Source organism: Talpa occidentalis, unplaced genomic scaffold, assembly GCF_014898055.3.
Source record: "Talpa occidentalis isolate TD23 unplaced genomic scaffold, MPIMG_talOcc4v2.1 talOcc4.8, whole genome shotgun sequence".
NCBI classification, from domain to species: domain Eukaryota; kingdom Metazoa; phylum Chordata; class Mammalia; order Eulipotyphla; family Talpidae; genus Talpa; species Talpa occidentalis.
In genome coordinates this window covers 109,484,361-109,501,363 of record NW_023605194.1, presented here as the reverse complement: position 1 = coordinate 109,501,363, position 17,003 = coordinate 109,484,361, and positions in this window count along the sequence as shown.

The following is a 17,003-nucleotide window of genomic DNA, read 5'->3' as shown; positions in this document are numbered from 1 at the left end:
TAGTCTCTGTGCCTGTCTGCACATTGCCTCCTGGTCTTCTGCTCTGCCTTCACTTCTGTGTGTCTCTTATAAAGACATCTGTCATTGGGTGTAGGGCCCACCCTCATAATCCAGAATGATCTCGTCTTAAGATCCTTAACTACGTCCGCAAATACCCTTTTTCAGAATGAGGTGACTACTGTATCGAATAGCATCCTCCCAAATATCCATGTCTACCTGAAACCTCAGAATGTGGCCTCACTTGGCAATCAAGCTTTTGCAGACATAGTTAGTCGAGATGTGGTCATGTTGCATTCAGATGAATCATAAGCCCAATGACTGGTGGGAAGACACACAGAACTTCACGAGCCGAATTAAAGTGATGGAGGACAGCAATTGAAAAAAAAACTGAAAAGGAGGTACTATAACAGGATGGTCCCCAGGAAAGGGGGAGGTTCCAGCTTTCCTGCCCCACCCAAGGGAGGGTGGAGCTCAGCAGGGAGAGAAGCTGCAGAGGAGACTGAGGAAGGAAGGAAACAGGATGGGGAGCCAGAAGGAGACCTGGAGGAGGCACATGGAGCCTAGAGACATGTGAAGAAACTGCGCTTGCCTTTTGGTCGTGGACTGGGTGACACAGATGTGGGTGAGATCCGTGGGGAAGTGACAATGGCGGCTTTTATCTTGATTTTGATTTTGCTCTTTTCCTTCCGGGCTTGTCCGGTTGTTTCTGACCCTTTTCTGTGGGTCCCCACTCCAAGATGCTTTAGACTTGGGGCAGGCTTTGGGGCCTTGCTCTGGGCCAATCCCATTTGGATGGAGTTTTACCCACGAGGGGACGGGTAACTTTGGGCGTTTGATTTAGAAACTATATTCTTTGCCTTTCCTGTATTGTTTCCTAATTGTATTAAAGTTCCTTCCCATTAAAATCACGTATGTTTTGTGTTGATGCGGTATATGTCAGATCCCATTTAGAATAGGTAGGTTTGCGGGGTTTGGGCTGCCCCTCTTCCTGCCCTGTAACAGGACCACAAGACCAGAAACGCAGCTCACACAAGGAGGTGGGGGTAGAAGAGATTAGCATGGCCATTGACACAGCTGTGGAAACCAATATCCTTAGGGGCCAATGCCCAGATTACAAAGCATAAAATCCAACCAGGTATCAGATGCTGTAGGGAGTGTCTAGAGGACAGGCCCAAGAGTAAAGATATGGAGATTGAGCCCAACAGACCCCAAAGGTAAAAATATGGAGATTGAGCCATTTGCGGAGGCTCCTGCCCCTTTCAGATTCGACATAGTTATCCAAAATCAGCAACTAACCTGAAGGCTAACAAGGAGTGACCCCTCCCAAACAGAAGACTATATCCGTGCAGTCTCTGCAAAGGCTCAGGGCAGAAGTCCATCTGCCCCCCTGTGAGTATGCAGGTGCTTCTTTTCACCAACTCTCTCCCTCCACAGGGCAGCAGCCTTCCTGCCTGCCTGTGACCTGTACCATGCCAGGACTTCACTGACCTCCCTCAGCGAGGCAGCTCTCCTCAATACCACCCACCTGCAACCACGCAGGCCTCTTCTAACAAACCTGTCCCTTTCAGGGCAGCTCTCCTGCTTGTGTCTATACAAGTGTCCTTTATTCTTCTCTCCCTTCCCCTAATAAACCTGTTCTTTAAATATAACTAATGTGTCTGTCTCGTGGAGAAACTTGCCTGGGGAACTCGCCACATGCCGCTGAAATGGGAGCTCTAGTGAAATCTTTCCCAGAGTGGACCTGTTAGGGGGAAATGATGTCCTGAGCTAATCCCTTACAGGCTTTGTGGACCCCACCCCCCACTCCAGACTAAAGCCATCAAGACATTGGGAAAGACAAATCCAGTCACCAACAAAGGGAGGGTGGCTGGGACCTGAGGGTGGAGTTGGGCAGCCAGGTTGGATATAAAAACCAAACATGTGGGCCTTGGGCTGGCTCGCTATCGCCCCTGGCTCGTGGCCCTCTCTCTGATCAGCGGATCAGGTAGGAGTCATTTAAAACTTTGTCTCCCACTTTTCTCCCTGAGCTGTACATTTCCTCATTTCCCCTTCCCTTGTAAATAAACCTTTTATTACCCTTTCGCGTGTGCCTGCAGTAGAGCATTGATAAGTCCTTTTAAGCGCGTGGGTGAGGACCCACAGTCAGGCACCCCGTTTTGTATCGGGGTTGCTCTACAACAGTTTGGCGCCCAGCGTGGTTTCCAAGTTACAAGGACCCCACAATAACTCCAAAAACCACATCAGAAGCAGAGGTTGGGCCTCCCCTGTGGCACAGTGGTTGAGCGCTGGGCTGTGAAGCTGCCCGCAGCCTCTGCAGTGTGGGTTCGATCCCCAGCCACCGGGCGAGGGTCCCACATGGCGCGCAGACCTCTCCTGCCGCCCGCTGCTTCTCTCAGCAGTATACTTCGTCTACCTGTTCTGCTCCCCACTCTGGCTCTACTGAATTCTCTCACCCTCCCCCCCTTCTGACTGTACCCCAGTGCTTATATAAATACAAAAATAAATCTTTAAAAAAAAAAAGAAGCAGAGGCTAGAGGAATGTATCTCCAAAATGAGTATTATTGGCTACCACCAGAATTGAAGAAAGAGGACTGAGAAAGATGTTCTCTTAGACACATGCTCTTCCTCCTGAAGGAACAGACCCTGCCACAACTTTGTAGATTCGGGTTTCTCCTTTCCGCCTAATCAAGACCTGAGTGGTAAACCCAGGATTATCAAGTTAGTTAAGCGGTTAAGAAATGTGGGCTTTGGGGCCTCCCTGGTGGCACAAGGGGTTAAGCACCGTACTATTGTTACGGAGCAACCCTGATCACAGCCTCTGCAGCACGAGTTCTATCCCCAGCCAGCCAGGGAGCAACCCATATGGCACAGCAGACCTCTCCTGACTTGCCCGCTGCTCCCCTCAGCAGTGTATTTTGGTCAGTCTGCCTGTTCTGCTCCCCACTCTGTCTCTGGTGAATCCTCTCACCCCCTGCATCTCTGGCCTGTACCCCAGCTCTTATATGCATAAATAAATAAATCTTAAAAGAAAAATACATATAACATATTATAAAGAAAAGAAAAGAAAGAAATGTGGGCTTTGACGAAAATGCATACATTGTGCAAAAATGAAAAATGATGTAAAAAATATATAAAATAAAATGTAAAAAAAAAAAGGGGGCTTTATATCATTCATTTATTCAAGAAGACTGACAAATATGAAGCTGCTTTCAAATTTAGGGAGTGTCACTATTTGTCAATATTTTGTGCAAGTCCCAGGCTCTGGCCTTTGACGCAGAAACACATCCTGTCTGCTTTTGCATTCCGGGAGCAGGGCTGGTTTTTCTAGTTCTGCTGGAAAGTCTTGTCCCCATAGCAACCTTATCAATTCCCTTATCTAGTCAAGTCTCCCAAACCTGCCTGCTGGGCAAGGAGTAGGGTCTTAGTTTTTAACCTTAGACACCAGGTAAATGCTTTTCTGAACTTAATAAATATCTAATTAGCAGGAGGTGAGTATTATATGAAAAACAAGTGAAAAGTTTGAAATTGAGTCTCTATTAAATCTTAGGTTCAAAGTCAAACAATTCATTCCTTTCATATGCTCCAAGTTGGCTGCCTAGGCTGTCATAATTCACCCCATACTGACCAACATTTTCATGTTCTGAGGCCGCTAACTCAACCCACCCCTCCATCAAGAATTTGTCCTTTCTCAACCAGGGGCTTGTAGGAGATCTGAGGTGTAGAACTCCAGACAAGTTACAGAAAAGGCCACCCAGCCATACTTAGAAATATAATTTAGATGGTAGTGTTTGCTTCAGTCATTCATCCCTTAAATGTATTTATCACTGATGAATAATATGTGCAAATGATATATAGCAGAGTGATACTATTTTCTGTTTTTCTTTGGACAGACTAGTAAGTCACTTGTATTCCTTTAAATCATTTGAAATAATTGCAAATTAAATGAAAAGCTCCACCACAACATACTTAACGACAATTGTTTTGATCAGAGAATGCTTTTTATACTAGTGAATATTGTTAGCCCCAAAATGTTACTGTGAAAGGAAAAGCTGACTTATTTTTCTGTATTCTGAATATAACAAAGATAAAGACATATAATGCTCTACTAACTGCAAAGGAATATTCCAGTGCATGCATAATTTGAAAACATATTGTAGCTGGCTAGCTAATTTCCCAAATAAATATCCGGTAGTCTGCGTCTCTAAGTGTTGCTAAGATGCATCATGGAGCAGAATTCTATTTTCCTCTTTGATATGGGATCTCCCCAACTCACAAACTAATATTAAACAGTCATGAAAATTCCAAGTCAAATATCGGAGCCCTTGTTTCACGCTCAGCCAGGTGTATAGCCACATCTCTTTTCTCTGCACAGGAATTAGGCACTCAGCTTCCACTGTACTTGTGTTCCTGAGGGCTGCGATTCCCCCGGTTCAAATGTGGTGCTGCCCTCCTGGTAGTGACTGGGTTTCTCAGCCCGGAAGACCTAAGGCTACTTTCTTCCTTTAACCTGTAGTGGGTGGACGTGTCTCTGCCTCAGACCTTGTGCTCCTGTGGTTTGTGGAAACTCTCCATCTAATAGTTTCTCAGTCTCTTAAGTGGAAATCTGTCTCAGGAAATTAAGGACAAAGAGGAGAGGAGACAGCAGTGGATGATGAGCTATTGGGAGGCACGGTAAATAATGGAGGGAAATGCAGCCCGAAAGAGAGAGATCATTTAAGGCTATTAGATGACAAATCCACTTCAATGCAGCTATTATACCTGTAAATATAGAAAAATGATAATGTTGACAACTCTTCATCACACAATCTGTGTCATTAATAAATGATGAAGGATAGAAAAAAATAAAAGAAATAAAGCCAACACTCTGCATAACAATATCACAGAAGCACTTGGAAAAACTAGCTAAGCTAAAAACAAAGACAGACCTGGGCTGGCTCCATTAGGAAGAATGACTAAGGTTAAAAGGGAAGATTCCAAAGCATGTGTGTGTACAAAATGGTAGGAGTAATGCAGGTTTTGTTGTTTAAAATAAATATGTCATTATGGAAAAAATATATATATATAATGAGTACCTGGATAACTTTATTTAAGGTTGGTTTCCAGGGAAAGGGTAGCTGCTTGCATTCTCCAGGGCAGGCCAGAGATCATTTATGGAGTGGTCGCCCACTTGATATTTCTGAGAAAAATGCCCAACATAATAATATTCTCCAGATGACATTTTTATCTGTTCCTAAAAAGTTACATATAGTTGTATCTCTGTCCTCTGAGATGGGCCATCAACTGGAGTTAAAAATTCAATTTAGAAGCCCCCTGGTCACTCAGGGGTTGGGTCGCAGCACTATGAAGCTATTGGCAGCCACTGCAGTATTGCATAAGTTCAATCCCCAGGCAGGGAGCTGACCCACAGGGCGCGGCAGGCCTCTCCTGTCTTGTCTGCTGCTCCCCGCAGCAGCGTATTTCAGTCAATCCACCTGTTCTTTCTCTGGTGAATCTTCTCACTCCCCCCACCCCCGCACCTTTGGCCTGTACCCCAATTCTTCCATGCATAAATAAATAAAATCTTAAAAAAAAAACTGAAAACCAATCTTTTTTTTTTTTTTTTTTTTTTTTTTTTTTAATTTTTTTTTTTTTTTTTTTTTTTTTTTTAATTTTTTTTTTTAAGGTTGGTTGGTTGGTTGGTTGGTTTATTTATTTATTTATTTATTTATTTATTTATTTATGCAAGCACTGGGTACAGTCAGAAGTGCGGGAGGGTGAGAGAATTCACCAGAGCCAGAGCGGGGAGCAGAATAGGCAGAAGGACCGAAGTACACTGCTGAGGAGAGCAGCGGGCGGCAGGAGAGGTCTGCGTGCCATGTGGGACCCTCCTCCGGTGGCCGGGGAGCAGCCGGGGATCGAACCGGCGCTGCAGAGGCCGCGGGCAGCTTCGCAACCCAGCGCTCAACCGCTGCGCCACCGGGGAGGCCCCTGAAAACCAATCTTAAAAAAAAAAATTAGAGAAGGAAGAGCATGCTATCACTTTCCCCCTTATGTGGTAAACAAATTCACAAAGTGTGTTTTCACTTCTTGTGTCTTTTGGATGTATTTCTCTCTGAATTGTGTGTCATATACCTTGTACCGTTTGTTCCCAGTGGCTGAATTTCCTTATCCTGCCTTTATTGCTACATTTTCTTCTACATTCCTAAGTGCCTGCCTACTTATCCTCCTTGAAACAATCTCAACACTGTAGTCCTGTCATCTCTTGTGGGGCCATGTTAGAGAACATGGGGTCTGTTAGAGATAGAAGCTGGAATGAAAAGGTGAGTCCTGTTACCAGATGCTTAGGGATAGGGATATTCATTAGGTCACTAGAGGACTTGGTCTTAAGTGCTTCTTTGTGGCTGCAATAGCACATCTTCCTTGCAAATTCATGTCTTTGTCTTTACTGGAGTGGCAGATGATGTTTTCCGCATCTCTTCGTCAGCTGGGGACCAGCTGCATTGTCCCAATGGCTTTCAAAAGGAGACTAATGGGCCTAATCCATAAATACTGACTAGAAGCCAGAGTAAAGGCAAGGGGCTCTGTTTATTGGCCATTAGTCATCAATAAATGATAGCAGTGTTAAACAATAAACACAGAGCTCTGAGAATATCATTAACATTACTTACCAAATAAATGTTTCGGTGATACATCAGCATTTGGCAGCCAAATCCCCAAAGGGCCCTAGAACGGATTTGTCATTTGTTGTATTTTAAATGGAAATATCTTTTTAAAAAAGCTATTTCTGGTTCTCTGCTCTGATGGACTTGCAAGAAGACTGGGATTTTTCTCAAAGAATAAGATCTTCATTTCCTCTGATTATGTGCCATGTCTTCATTGGGTTAACTTTAAGAAGAACAGGGACGGGCCTCCCCGGTAACGCAAGGGGTTAAGTCTCAGCACTACGAAGCTGTCGGCAGCCACTGCAGCACTTGTTCGATCCCTGGCCAGGGAGCTACCCACATGGCCTAGCAGAGTTCTCCTGTCTCGCCCACTGCTCCCCTCAGCAGTGTATTTCAGTAGATCTGCCTGTTCTGCTTCCCACTCTGTCTCTTTCACCCCCATACCTCCGGCCTACACCCCAGCTCCTATATGTGTAAATAAATAAAATAAATCTTAAAAAAAAAAAAACAAAAAAAAACTAGGAGTATCTGACAGGTATGACAGGTATTTTGCTCAGCATGGCAGGGTCCCTGGGCTTGAGGTATGCCACAGAAAGCATGCCTAAACTTCCGAGTACCTCAAGACTGAGAAATCACCAACCTCAAAACAAGACAAATCTGTTTTTGTATTGTTTTCTAGAAGGGGAAAAGTAATTTAAAATACTTCATAAATAGTCTGTTTTCCTCCCCTTAATAAAGAAATAATTTATCTTCTCACTTGGTACCACATTACAAACAGCTGACGTCTATCACATGTCATAGAATTTTCCTACCTGTTGAATTTCCTAAAACCAAACACTCCAAAAGCAATGAAGAGGGAAAGAACAGACATGTTTCAAATTATTCCATTTTCATGCTTTATGACTTTGTCATGATCATTTTAGTCATCTACCTAAAGATTTATTTTGAAGGCTAAGTGGTGATTGCAGGTGAATACATTTCTAAAACCAATTTGAAAGGCTTTGCTTAAAATGCCTAGGAATAAAGAGAGTGCAAACACGGAGGCTTCAAATTCCACATCCACCATTTGGGTAAATGATGTGATCACTGTTATTGATCTGTTTCTTCACGGGTAGACGGAATAGCCAAGGAACGGGTTAATACTGGGCAAACTACCATTCTCAAAAACCATAGAAAGACATGTTACCTTTCAGAACTGCACAGGAAGGTCATCGAAAAGCAGGTGCCACTTCCACTCCCTAATGAAATACGTCATGGTTAATAACACCTACTTCATACAGTTGTCATGAGGGTTAAATATAGCGAAGCACCTAGAAATAGAGTTAATAGTCAATATTCAACAGATACCCAATCTTGTATTTTGCCATTTTTGCCTTACCTAAACAGAGGGAAGTTCAACAATGACCCCAGACATTAATAGTTGTGGGATGAGTTTAGGAACAGAAAGAGATGAAAGTCTCAGACTTTTTAATAATAAACAGCATGATGCAAGATACCTAATGCCTTTCTAGAATCTTTGCACAGGGCAATGCCATACAATTTTCCTGATTTAAAAAAAAAAAAAATACATGTAGAATCACCAAAGTGTTAACAACTTTCCTCAAGTTACTTAAGAACAGAGCCAAAAGGAATATCAAAGACTTTCAAAATTCCTTTTCTTGATGAGAGAAAAAGTCAATTAGACGTTTAATAATAACAAGTATACCTCCTGCACTTGTGAGAGACCCAGCACGACTAACTCACCCGATTCGCTTCAGGCACCATTTTAAGTAGCTTAGCTAAGACAAGGGAGGTAAGGGGAAGAAAGAGCAAGTTCATGTAGTTAGGAACTTCACTAGGGAAATTGAATTCAAATTTCTGAAAACAAACACTTTTTTAAAGATTATTTGTGTGTGTGTCAGCAATCAGTATTTACTTTTAGGTTGTATTTTTCTTCCTTGAATTTTTTATTTTATTTTTAAAAAAGATTTATTTATTCATGCATACAAGAACTAGGGTACAGGCCAGATGCACGGAAGGGTAAGAGGATTCACCAGAAACAGAGTGGGGAGCATAACAGGCAGACAGACCAAAAACACTGCTGAGGGGAGCAGTGGGCGAGACAGGAGTGGTCTGCGCACCATGTGGGTATCTCCCTGGTCCGCTGGAATCGAACCTGCGCTGCAGAGACTGCGGACAGCTTCACTGCGCTGCGCTCAACCCACTGTGCCAGCAGGAGAGGCCCTCTTCTGTGAATTTTTAAACAGAGGCGTCATTCCGTGTTTCAATCAGGAAGGCAAATAGGGCAAAGGAGAATTCCATGGTAGAGCAAAGAAAGAGGTTATGAGCCAGCAAGTCACATGCAGTTGCCATGGTCATAGTTGTTTGAGAAGTTCTCTTGTTTCAGTGGAGATCGCACTGCCTCTTACTAAAATTCCTGTGTTTTCATTGCTGAGTCTGGAAGCTTTCTTCTAAGCTACTCTGGAATCAGGTCCCAGTTGCATAGTTGCCTGGGGTATCTACCAGGGTGATATCTCCCAAATTCATTTTCTTCCCAGCTCTCCCTGTAGTCATTGTTGGCATGACTCACCTCAGAAGCTTCATCACTGCCCAGTCTGCGCCTAATCATAGCACCCAGGACACTAAATGAGTGTGTGATCTCTAATAGTCCTGGACCACCTTTTACGTGATAAAATCTAAAACACATCAGTGCCCTATGACAATGTAGAACATCCCCCAGTGTTCTGTCAGTGGGTAACATGGTATCCATAGAGCTCTCCACATGGCCTCATGCCCAGACCGTGGGCACCTGAGAGATGACAGTTTTGCTTCTGTCTCCAGGTTGAAGATTTTACAGTCTCGGGGTTTCAGGCAAACCCTGATACGATGGCTTTCATATGCCCCAAGGACCAGAGTTAACCACAAAAGCAGGCTTGGATCGTGCTGCAGTTTATGCACAAGATGTCTTTTATCTTTTCTTTCTTTTTTTTAAAAATTTCTTTATATATATATTTTTTTTTACATCATTGTTCATTTTTCTTTTTTTTTTTTTTTTTTTTTTTACAGTGTTTGCTTTCTTTTCTCAGGTGTCGTCCCCATAGAATTTCCAACACCAATCCACCCATGCATCATCACCATAGTCCCTTAGGCTCCTCCCACCCCCATCTCAATCCCTCTGCCTCCCTTCCCCTGACAACTATCATTGCTTTCTTTTTGACATAGACTGTGATGCTCCTGGAGGTCCTAAAACCCAGCCCCACCTGGGTCACAAAGAACCCAGGGCCTGACCATTACCTTAGATGCTTCCAAACATCAGAGCAGTGCACAGCAACATTTAGCCTTGTTTGCAGTAAGGACCCATATAGGTGATCAGCCTGCTGCTTCCTGGCAAAGTGCACTTCAATTTCAAGCTGATGTGCTTACTTTCCAGGGTTGAAAACGCTGTCAGCACTTTTTATTTTCAATAGAAGTTGCAGTCACTGGCCTTTTAGAATACTTCATATTTACAAAGGTGCATTTTATCAGAACATCCTAAAGTGCTGTATGAGTATCATTTCATTTATCCTTGTAACAACTCTGGGAGGGAAAATAACCTACACTGCCCTCCCCCATCATCACCGCACCCAGTGTTCAAAGGAAAGCACACAAAAGCCCATCACAGAGGGTATCTAGGGGAGCAGAATAGAACTCTACTCCCCAGGGAAGTACGGGCATATTAGGATTGTATATGAATAGTCAGCCTCTGGCAAAAGGTTTGGGGGGAGGGCAGAGGGCATAATTCTATCGCCCCTAAGAGAATAACACTTTCTTGAGAGCAGAAGAATAGGTTCTGGGAAGAGGAGACTTCTGAAATGAGTCTGTTCCGTTGAAAGCCGCTCCCGCTGCCCCTGCCCCAGGTCCCTGGACACCACGGAAGAGACGGTGTGAGCCTGCTGCAGGCCTTGCTTCTGTGATGCCCAGATTCTAAATCAAAGGTCAACTGGTTTTATTCTATAGCACTTACAAACGATTAGGGTAATTGATTAGGCCTACCTTAAGAATCTTTATTTCCTAAGATTAAACCAGCTCGATTTGACTAGAACGACATGGGAAGGGTGATGCTGATAGAAATTTATCTTTTTATCACCAAGAAGTCAGGAAATGAGTATTTATCAATAATCACAGAGTACCAGGATCTCTGAGATCAGTTCATCTATGCAAACTGCTTAGCACTGAATTTTGAGTTCTGATTTCCACACCGCCTTCCAAGAAATCAGGACTCAGAAAGAACAACTTGCTCAACAAGTAACTTAGACACTGGCAAAGCAAGCTGTGGAGTCCAGCTCCAGCCCACTCCTGTCTCATTTCCAGGTTTCGGGAAGATGTGCTTGAGGGTTGATCTCATATGCTAATGTGAAGTTACTTAAGAACATAGCCGAGGGCCTCCCTGGTGCACAAGGGGTTAAGTCTCAGCATTATGAAGCTAGCAGCAGCCACCACAGCACCCCCATGAGCTACCCACATGGTGCAGCAGATCTCTCCTGTCTCGCCCGCTGCTCCTCTCAGCAGTGTATTTTGGTAGATCCGCCTGTTCTGCTTTCCACTCTGTTTCTGGTGAATCCTCTCACCCCCTGCACCTCTGGCCTACACCCCAGTTCTTGTATGCATAAATAAAATTTTAAAAATAATAAATCTTAAAAAAAAATATATACCCAGGCAGTGATCACAGCTGGGTGTAGAGGTTTTTTTCTATCAACATTGAACAAAGAAAGCTTAAGTGAGGACTTCCAGGTACAATTTTGAGCAAATAGGATCCTATTGAACATGCATTTTATTAAATTGTTTATCACTTTTCTCTCTTCTATTACTACCTATTACTATTCCTATAAAAATTATTAGAATTTTTTTCTCAATGAAACACATATTGTGAAAATCCCTTCAAATCTACTACTTTACACACAGATCTAGCACATTCTCTTTAGTGAACATATAGCATTTCATGGGATACAGAACCACAGTTTACCCTAAAACTTTAAAAGGTTAAGTTCTTTTACCTCCTCATAAGGAAGGTTTCCTTTGTGTCTTATCTTCTGCCTCTACGAGCAAAGCTTCACCAAACATTCTTGTCCACACACCCTTTTGTGCTTGCTGGTGGCTCATTTTTATGGAATTGCTAGGGAAGAACCACTAATCTTTTTTTTTTAACGATTTATTTATTTGTGCATACAAGAACTGGGGTACAGACCAGAGGATTCACCAGAGACAGAGTGGGGAACAGAACAGGCAGATTGACTGAAGTACACTGTTGAGGGGAGCAGCGGGTGAGTCAGAAGAGGTCTGCTGCACCATGTGGGTATCTCCCTGGCTGGGATCGAACTTGTGCTGCAGTGGCTGTGGAGAGCTTCATAGGTTGCGTCTTAACCCCTTACACCACTAGGGAGGTCCTGTACCACTAATCTTTTCTTTTTAAAAAAGATTTTATTTATTTATTTATACAAGCACTGGTTACAGTCAGAAGCGCAGGAGGGTGAGAGAATTCACCAGAGCCAGAGCAGGGAGCAGAACAGCAGAAGGACTCAAGTACACTGCTGAGGGGAGCAGTGGGCGGCAGGAGAGGTCTGTGCACCATGTAGGACCCTCGCCTGGTGGCCGGGGATCGAACTGGTGCTGCAGAGGCCATGGGCAGCCTCGCAACCCAGCACTCAACTGCTGCACCACTGGGGAGGCCCTGTACCACTAATCTTAACAGCTACGCCCAGACTTGCATTCTCAAAACATTTTTGCATGTTCCCCTTGCATTTGACCCAATATTTATTTTTAGTGTTTATACACATGCACATGATTGGGGGTAATTACTATAGCTCATTGCCTTATTAGTTATGCTAGAACATGCAGTTAGTACTCAGGTTTTACCTAGCTCAATGTTCCTTTCAAATATATATTAAGAGGAATTGAAACAGGCCTTTAATCCCCATGATTCCAAAGCTACACCAGATAGCCAAACTCGGGGCCTGTGCTGGGCAGTAACTTAGTTCTACCAGTTGCAGAAAGTTAAGAATGCACTGTCTCCATTCAGCAGAGGAAAACAGCTCCATTTAGCCAGGCTTGCTGTCTTATTTTCACCCTACTCCCATGCTATTTGCCTCTAGCCCCAGAAAAGAGCCTGAAAGTGCATTTAAATCATTGACTAGAATTCCTATGCTCTAATTTGAATTATAACTTAAAAAATAATGTGGAGCGGTAGCAAGCTTATGTCTTAAGTGCTGGAGAAAAAATCCAGATCACCCATCAAAGAAATGCCATGCACTGGACTGATACAGGATGAATTATTTATAATCTAATTACTATAATTAGACTTAACATACCAAACACATTCAGGCTCCAGTTTCATAGCAATGTTCTGACTGATGTTCTGAAATACATCATCATTGGCACGAGTTTGTCCAGGTGGAAATTGGCGTCGCCTTCATTACCCCCCTAGGTGCACCCAGCCTCTTCACTCTAGACTATATGCCAAGTCCTGCAGGGTCAGCTGAAGGAGGGCAAAACCTGTGATTCAGCACCAACCACCATATTTTCAGCCACTTCTTCAAATTAAAGGAAATTAAATTATCCTCTGCTATAATCACAGTGCTAATGTCTCAAGGTGACTTTTTTAAAAGCCTACTACAGTGGTTATTTGATCCACAACATGCATAGCTATATCTCTGAATATGATTGAAAAAAAAAACAAAAAACAGACTGAGATATAAACAAAGCACAAACTTTTTAAAAAATCTCCTGTCTTGTAGCTGTGTAGACAGGAACAGTGAGGCAGCCTGAGTGAAACACCAGGAATATCCCCATACCTGCCAGTCCCCGGTGAACTGTATATTAATGCCTGCCTGGCAATTTAATGGCACCTCTAGGCATAAACAAAGGTTTATTAAATAGTAAGCAAAGTATTCCTGAACGCTGGATGGCTTTTTAAATTTTCCTATTCTGCCCTTGGAAATTAAGAATGCCTACATTGTCATGATAAAGGACCTCGATTAAATCAACACTTGGCCTCATCTTATTTAGGTTTATTTAACGTAGTCCAGCAAATACAGTCTATATTTACATTCACAATTTTTCTTCAAGAAAAACAATTACAGTATTGACCAGAGTTCCTTTCTTCAGATTCTTTTCTTCATTGACCTCCTACTTCCACCTCCCTTCTCTTCTTTCACAGCTTCCCCTGCATGATGGCAGAATTACTGCAGGTTTATTTCCATGAAGAGCAATCAAATAACAAAAGCCAATTAATCTTACAGAGACTCTCCTGACTCCATCTTGGACAGTAGCTTTGAAGAATGTGATCTCGTAAAATCTGTATCCAAAGGGCATCTGGTGGTCAGCATCTTCTTCCTTTCTCAAAAAAGATATTCCGAGGCTACTGCCAATACCACTGGCCTTTTATAGAACCCCAGCAGGTAGGATGCACTGTTATCTTGAGAAATATTGACTTGGAAAAACGTGGCATGCTGTATTACTACCATCATAAGTTAGGGGTTTTGCTGTAAAGAAACAGCGAAACTACCTAATGGTGGGGCCTCCCTGGTGGCGCAAGGGGTTAAGACACAATCTATGAAGCTATCTGCAGCCACTGCAACAAGAGTTTGATCCCCAACCAGGTAGCTGACCCACATGGAGCAGCAGACCTCTCCTGACTTGCCCACCGCTCCCCTCAGCAGTGTATTTCAGTCAGTCTGCCTGTTCTGTGCCCTACTCTATCTCTGGTGAATCCTCTCACCCCTCACACCTCTGGCCTGTACCCCAGATCTTGTATGCATAAGTAAATAAATCTTAAAAAAAAAATACCTAATGGTGTTATCCTTAAGGAAAGGGGTTGTTCTATCCCTTTCTTCAAATTTCAGTACAACTATTTCATTTTCTTTTTAAGATTTATTTATTTATTTATGCAAACAAGAGCCAGGGTGCAGGCCAGAGGTGTGGGGGATGAGAAGATTCATCAGAGACAGAGTGGGGAGCAGAACAGGTGGATCCACTGAAATACACTGCTGAGGGGGAGCAGCAGGCGAAACAGGAGAGGTCTGCTGTGCCATGTGGGTCAGCTCCCTGGGATCAAATGTGCTGCAGTGGCTGTGGATAGCTTCATAGTGCTGAGACTTAACCCTTTGGGCCTCCAGGGAGGCCCCTCAGTACAACTGTTTTAAAGGGACTAGAGCTCATTTTTTTTAGCGTTCTAAATATCTATCTATCTATCTATCTATCCATCATTTATCTGCCAAAAGTTAACCCAATATAATAAATCAAATGATTCAACACCGTGACGAATGTGGATTTTGCCTTAAATTATGAAATTATATTTAAATTATATTTAGTCCTTTATCAATGGATATTGCTCAGTATTCAACAGGGCGGTTCTCCAGTAGCTGGAAAGTTTATTTAACAGTGAACTTTGACGTATATTTTTTAATAGTAGACGTTTGGAGCCGCTGGGTCACGACTATTTCCCTGCACTTCCCGGTGGATGTTAGCCTCAGTGCAGGCAACTCACCTTGAGTTGCTTTCATGACATGGTTAGCAGTGGTGACTGGTTCAAGTACAGTTTTCTGACGGAAGAAAATATACTTAAGGGTCTGGAGGGACATTTTTCTTTGGTCCTACCAGTTAATATTTTTAACATAAAATCTATTTGATTTTTTTGTTTCCAAAGGAAACACTATTTTCCTGTATTAAAAAAGATGCTTCCAATCTTTTTTTTTTTTTTTTTTTGATGTTTCCAATCTTCATCCAGAAAACCCAGCTTAAAATTTTAATCCTGGGCACAATCTACTATGATAAGTAATACTTACCCTGGTCATCTATTTCCCCTCCCAAAAGTGTATTCTTAATCCCCCCAGACCTTCAACAATGCAGAGTGTGAGCAAAACAATGTCATTTTATGAGCTCTGTCCACTGGTTTTAGTAAAAATAATTGCTTTCCCAGTTAAAAAAAAAAAATGATAGGAAGTTAAGAAATAAAGGATAGGCTGGTCTCCAAAAGAAGAAAATTGCCCTAACGTGAGGATAAAGTTTAATTAGGGAAGCTCTGTGGTGCCGCGTCTCATAAAACTCATTTTATTAAATTTATATCCCATATTTTTTTGCCACACTATATTGCTTTCTGCACTTAAAATCCAGGCATGAGGATATGAAATTATTTTCCCACTCACTTGAGTGGCTGCAGGGGACACGGTCCTGATTTCACCAGGGTCTTGGGCCTCTCACCCTTGTGTACCTTATTCAAAAGTTTCAGCCAGTTTGACCTCTGAAAAGATACAATTTCCTGTTAGCTTCCTCGTTTGACTTTTCTGTTTGCATATTAGGACTCTGCTGGGAAGGAGAGAGCTTTACTCTGAGCTCAGGAGCTGGAGCCAGTAACAGAAGAAGTTTTGTTGCCAACTTATTTCACAGCTGGAACCTTCCCTGACTCAGGACTTAACATCTGAAGCCCCCTTTTTTCAGGTTCCAATGAGTTTCCAGAGTTCTCTTGGTCACCTTGAGTGTTATCTGGTTACTTCTGCTAAATGTGCTTGTCTCCAACATTACACTGTGCTTTTGAAGGATAAACCCAGTGTCCCAGAAGTCTTGGTTTCCCTGGGGGGCTGCCAGCATGGACCCTGTCCTCGCCTTCATTTACACTCACCCAGTCAGACCAGAAATTCTTTGGCCAAATTTGGTCCTGCTTGAGAAGAAGCAGTATTCCTAATTTATACTTGAATTGTGTTTGAAAGGTTCATTCATTCGCTCGCTGCTTGGAACGCATTTACTAATGAAAATCATGTTGAAAATCATGTTAAAAATCAGAGGTTGAAATGCAAGCGTGGGTGTTTGGGGTCACTGCTAAGAGGAAGGCAGGCAGGGTGGAATATTGATTAAACGTTGTTTTTATTGCAGTAACAATGGTTTATAACATGATATAGTTTCAGGTGTACAGCAGGTGTACTACATTATGGTCACCACTAAAAGCCTAGTTTCCATCCTCGACACACAATTAGATTTCAGTGAAACAAAAATTAATGGACAAGCAGAGACCCTTATTCTCCACCAAACACAGTGCTGAGGAAGGAGCAGAGCGCCACACTGAGCCATGCTGGGGCCCAGGGCCAGGTTCACCCCTAGTAGGTAAGGCACAGCAAACACCTCAAATGCTAGAACTGAAGGAAAAGTAAGTTCATGGAATGAAGTATTGAAGAGAAACTTGAGCAAATTCTGGAAGTGAATACCTTGCATTTATATTTTGTTGAATTTAATTTCAAAATTTATAACATTTTTTTAATGCAAGAGCTACAGAGCATCTCTGGACAATGATGGCAAAGGCATAATCGGCCTCAGATATATATATATATATGCTTATATTTATAAAACTGAAATTTG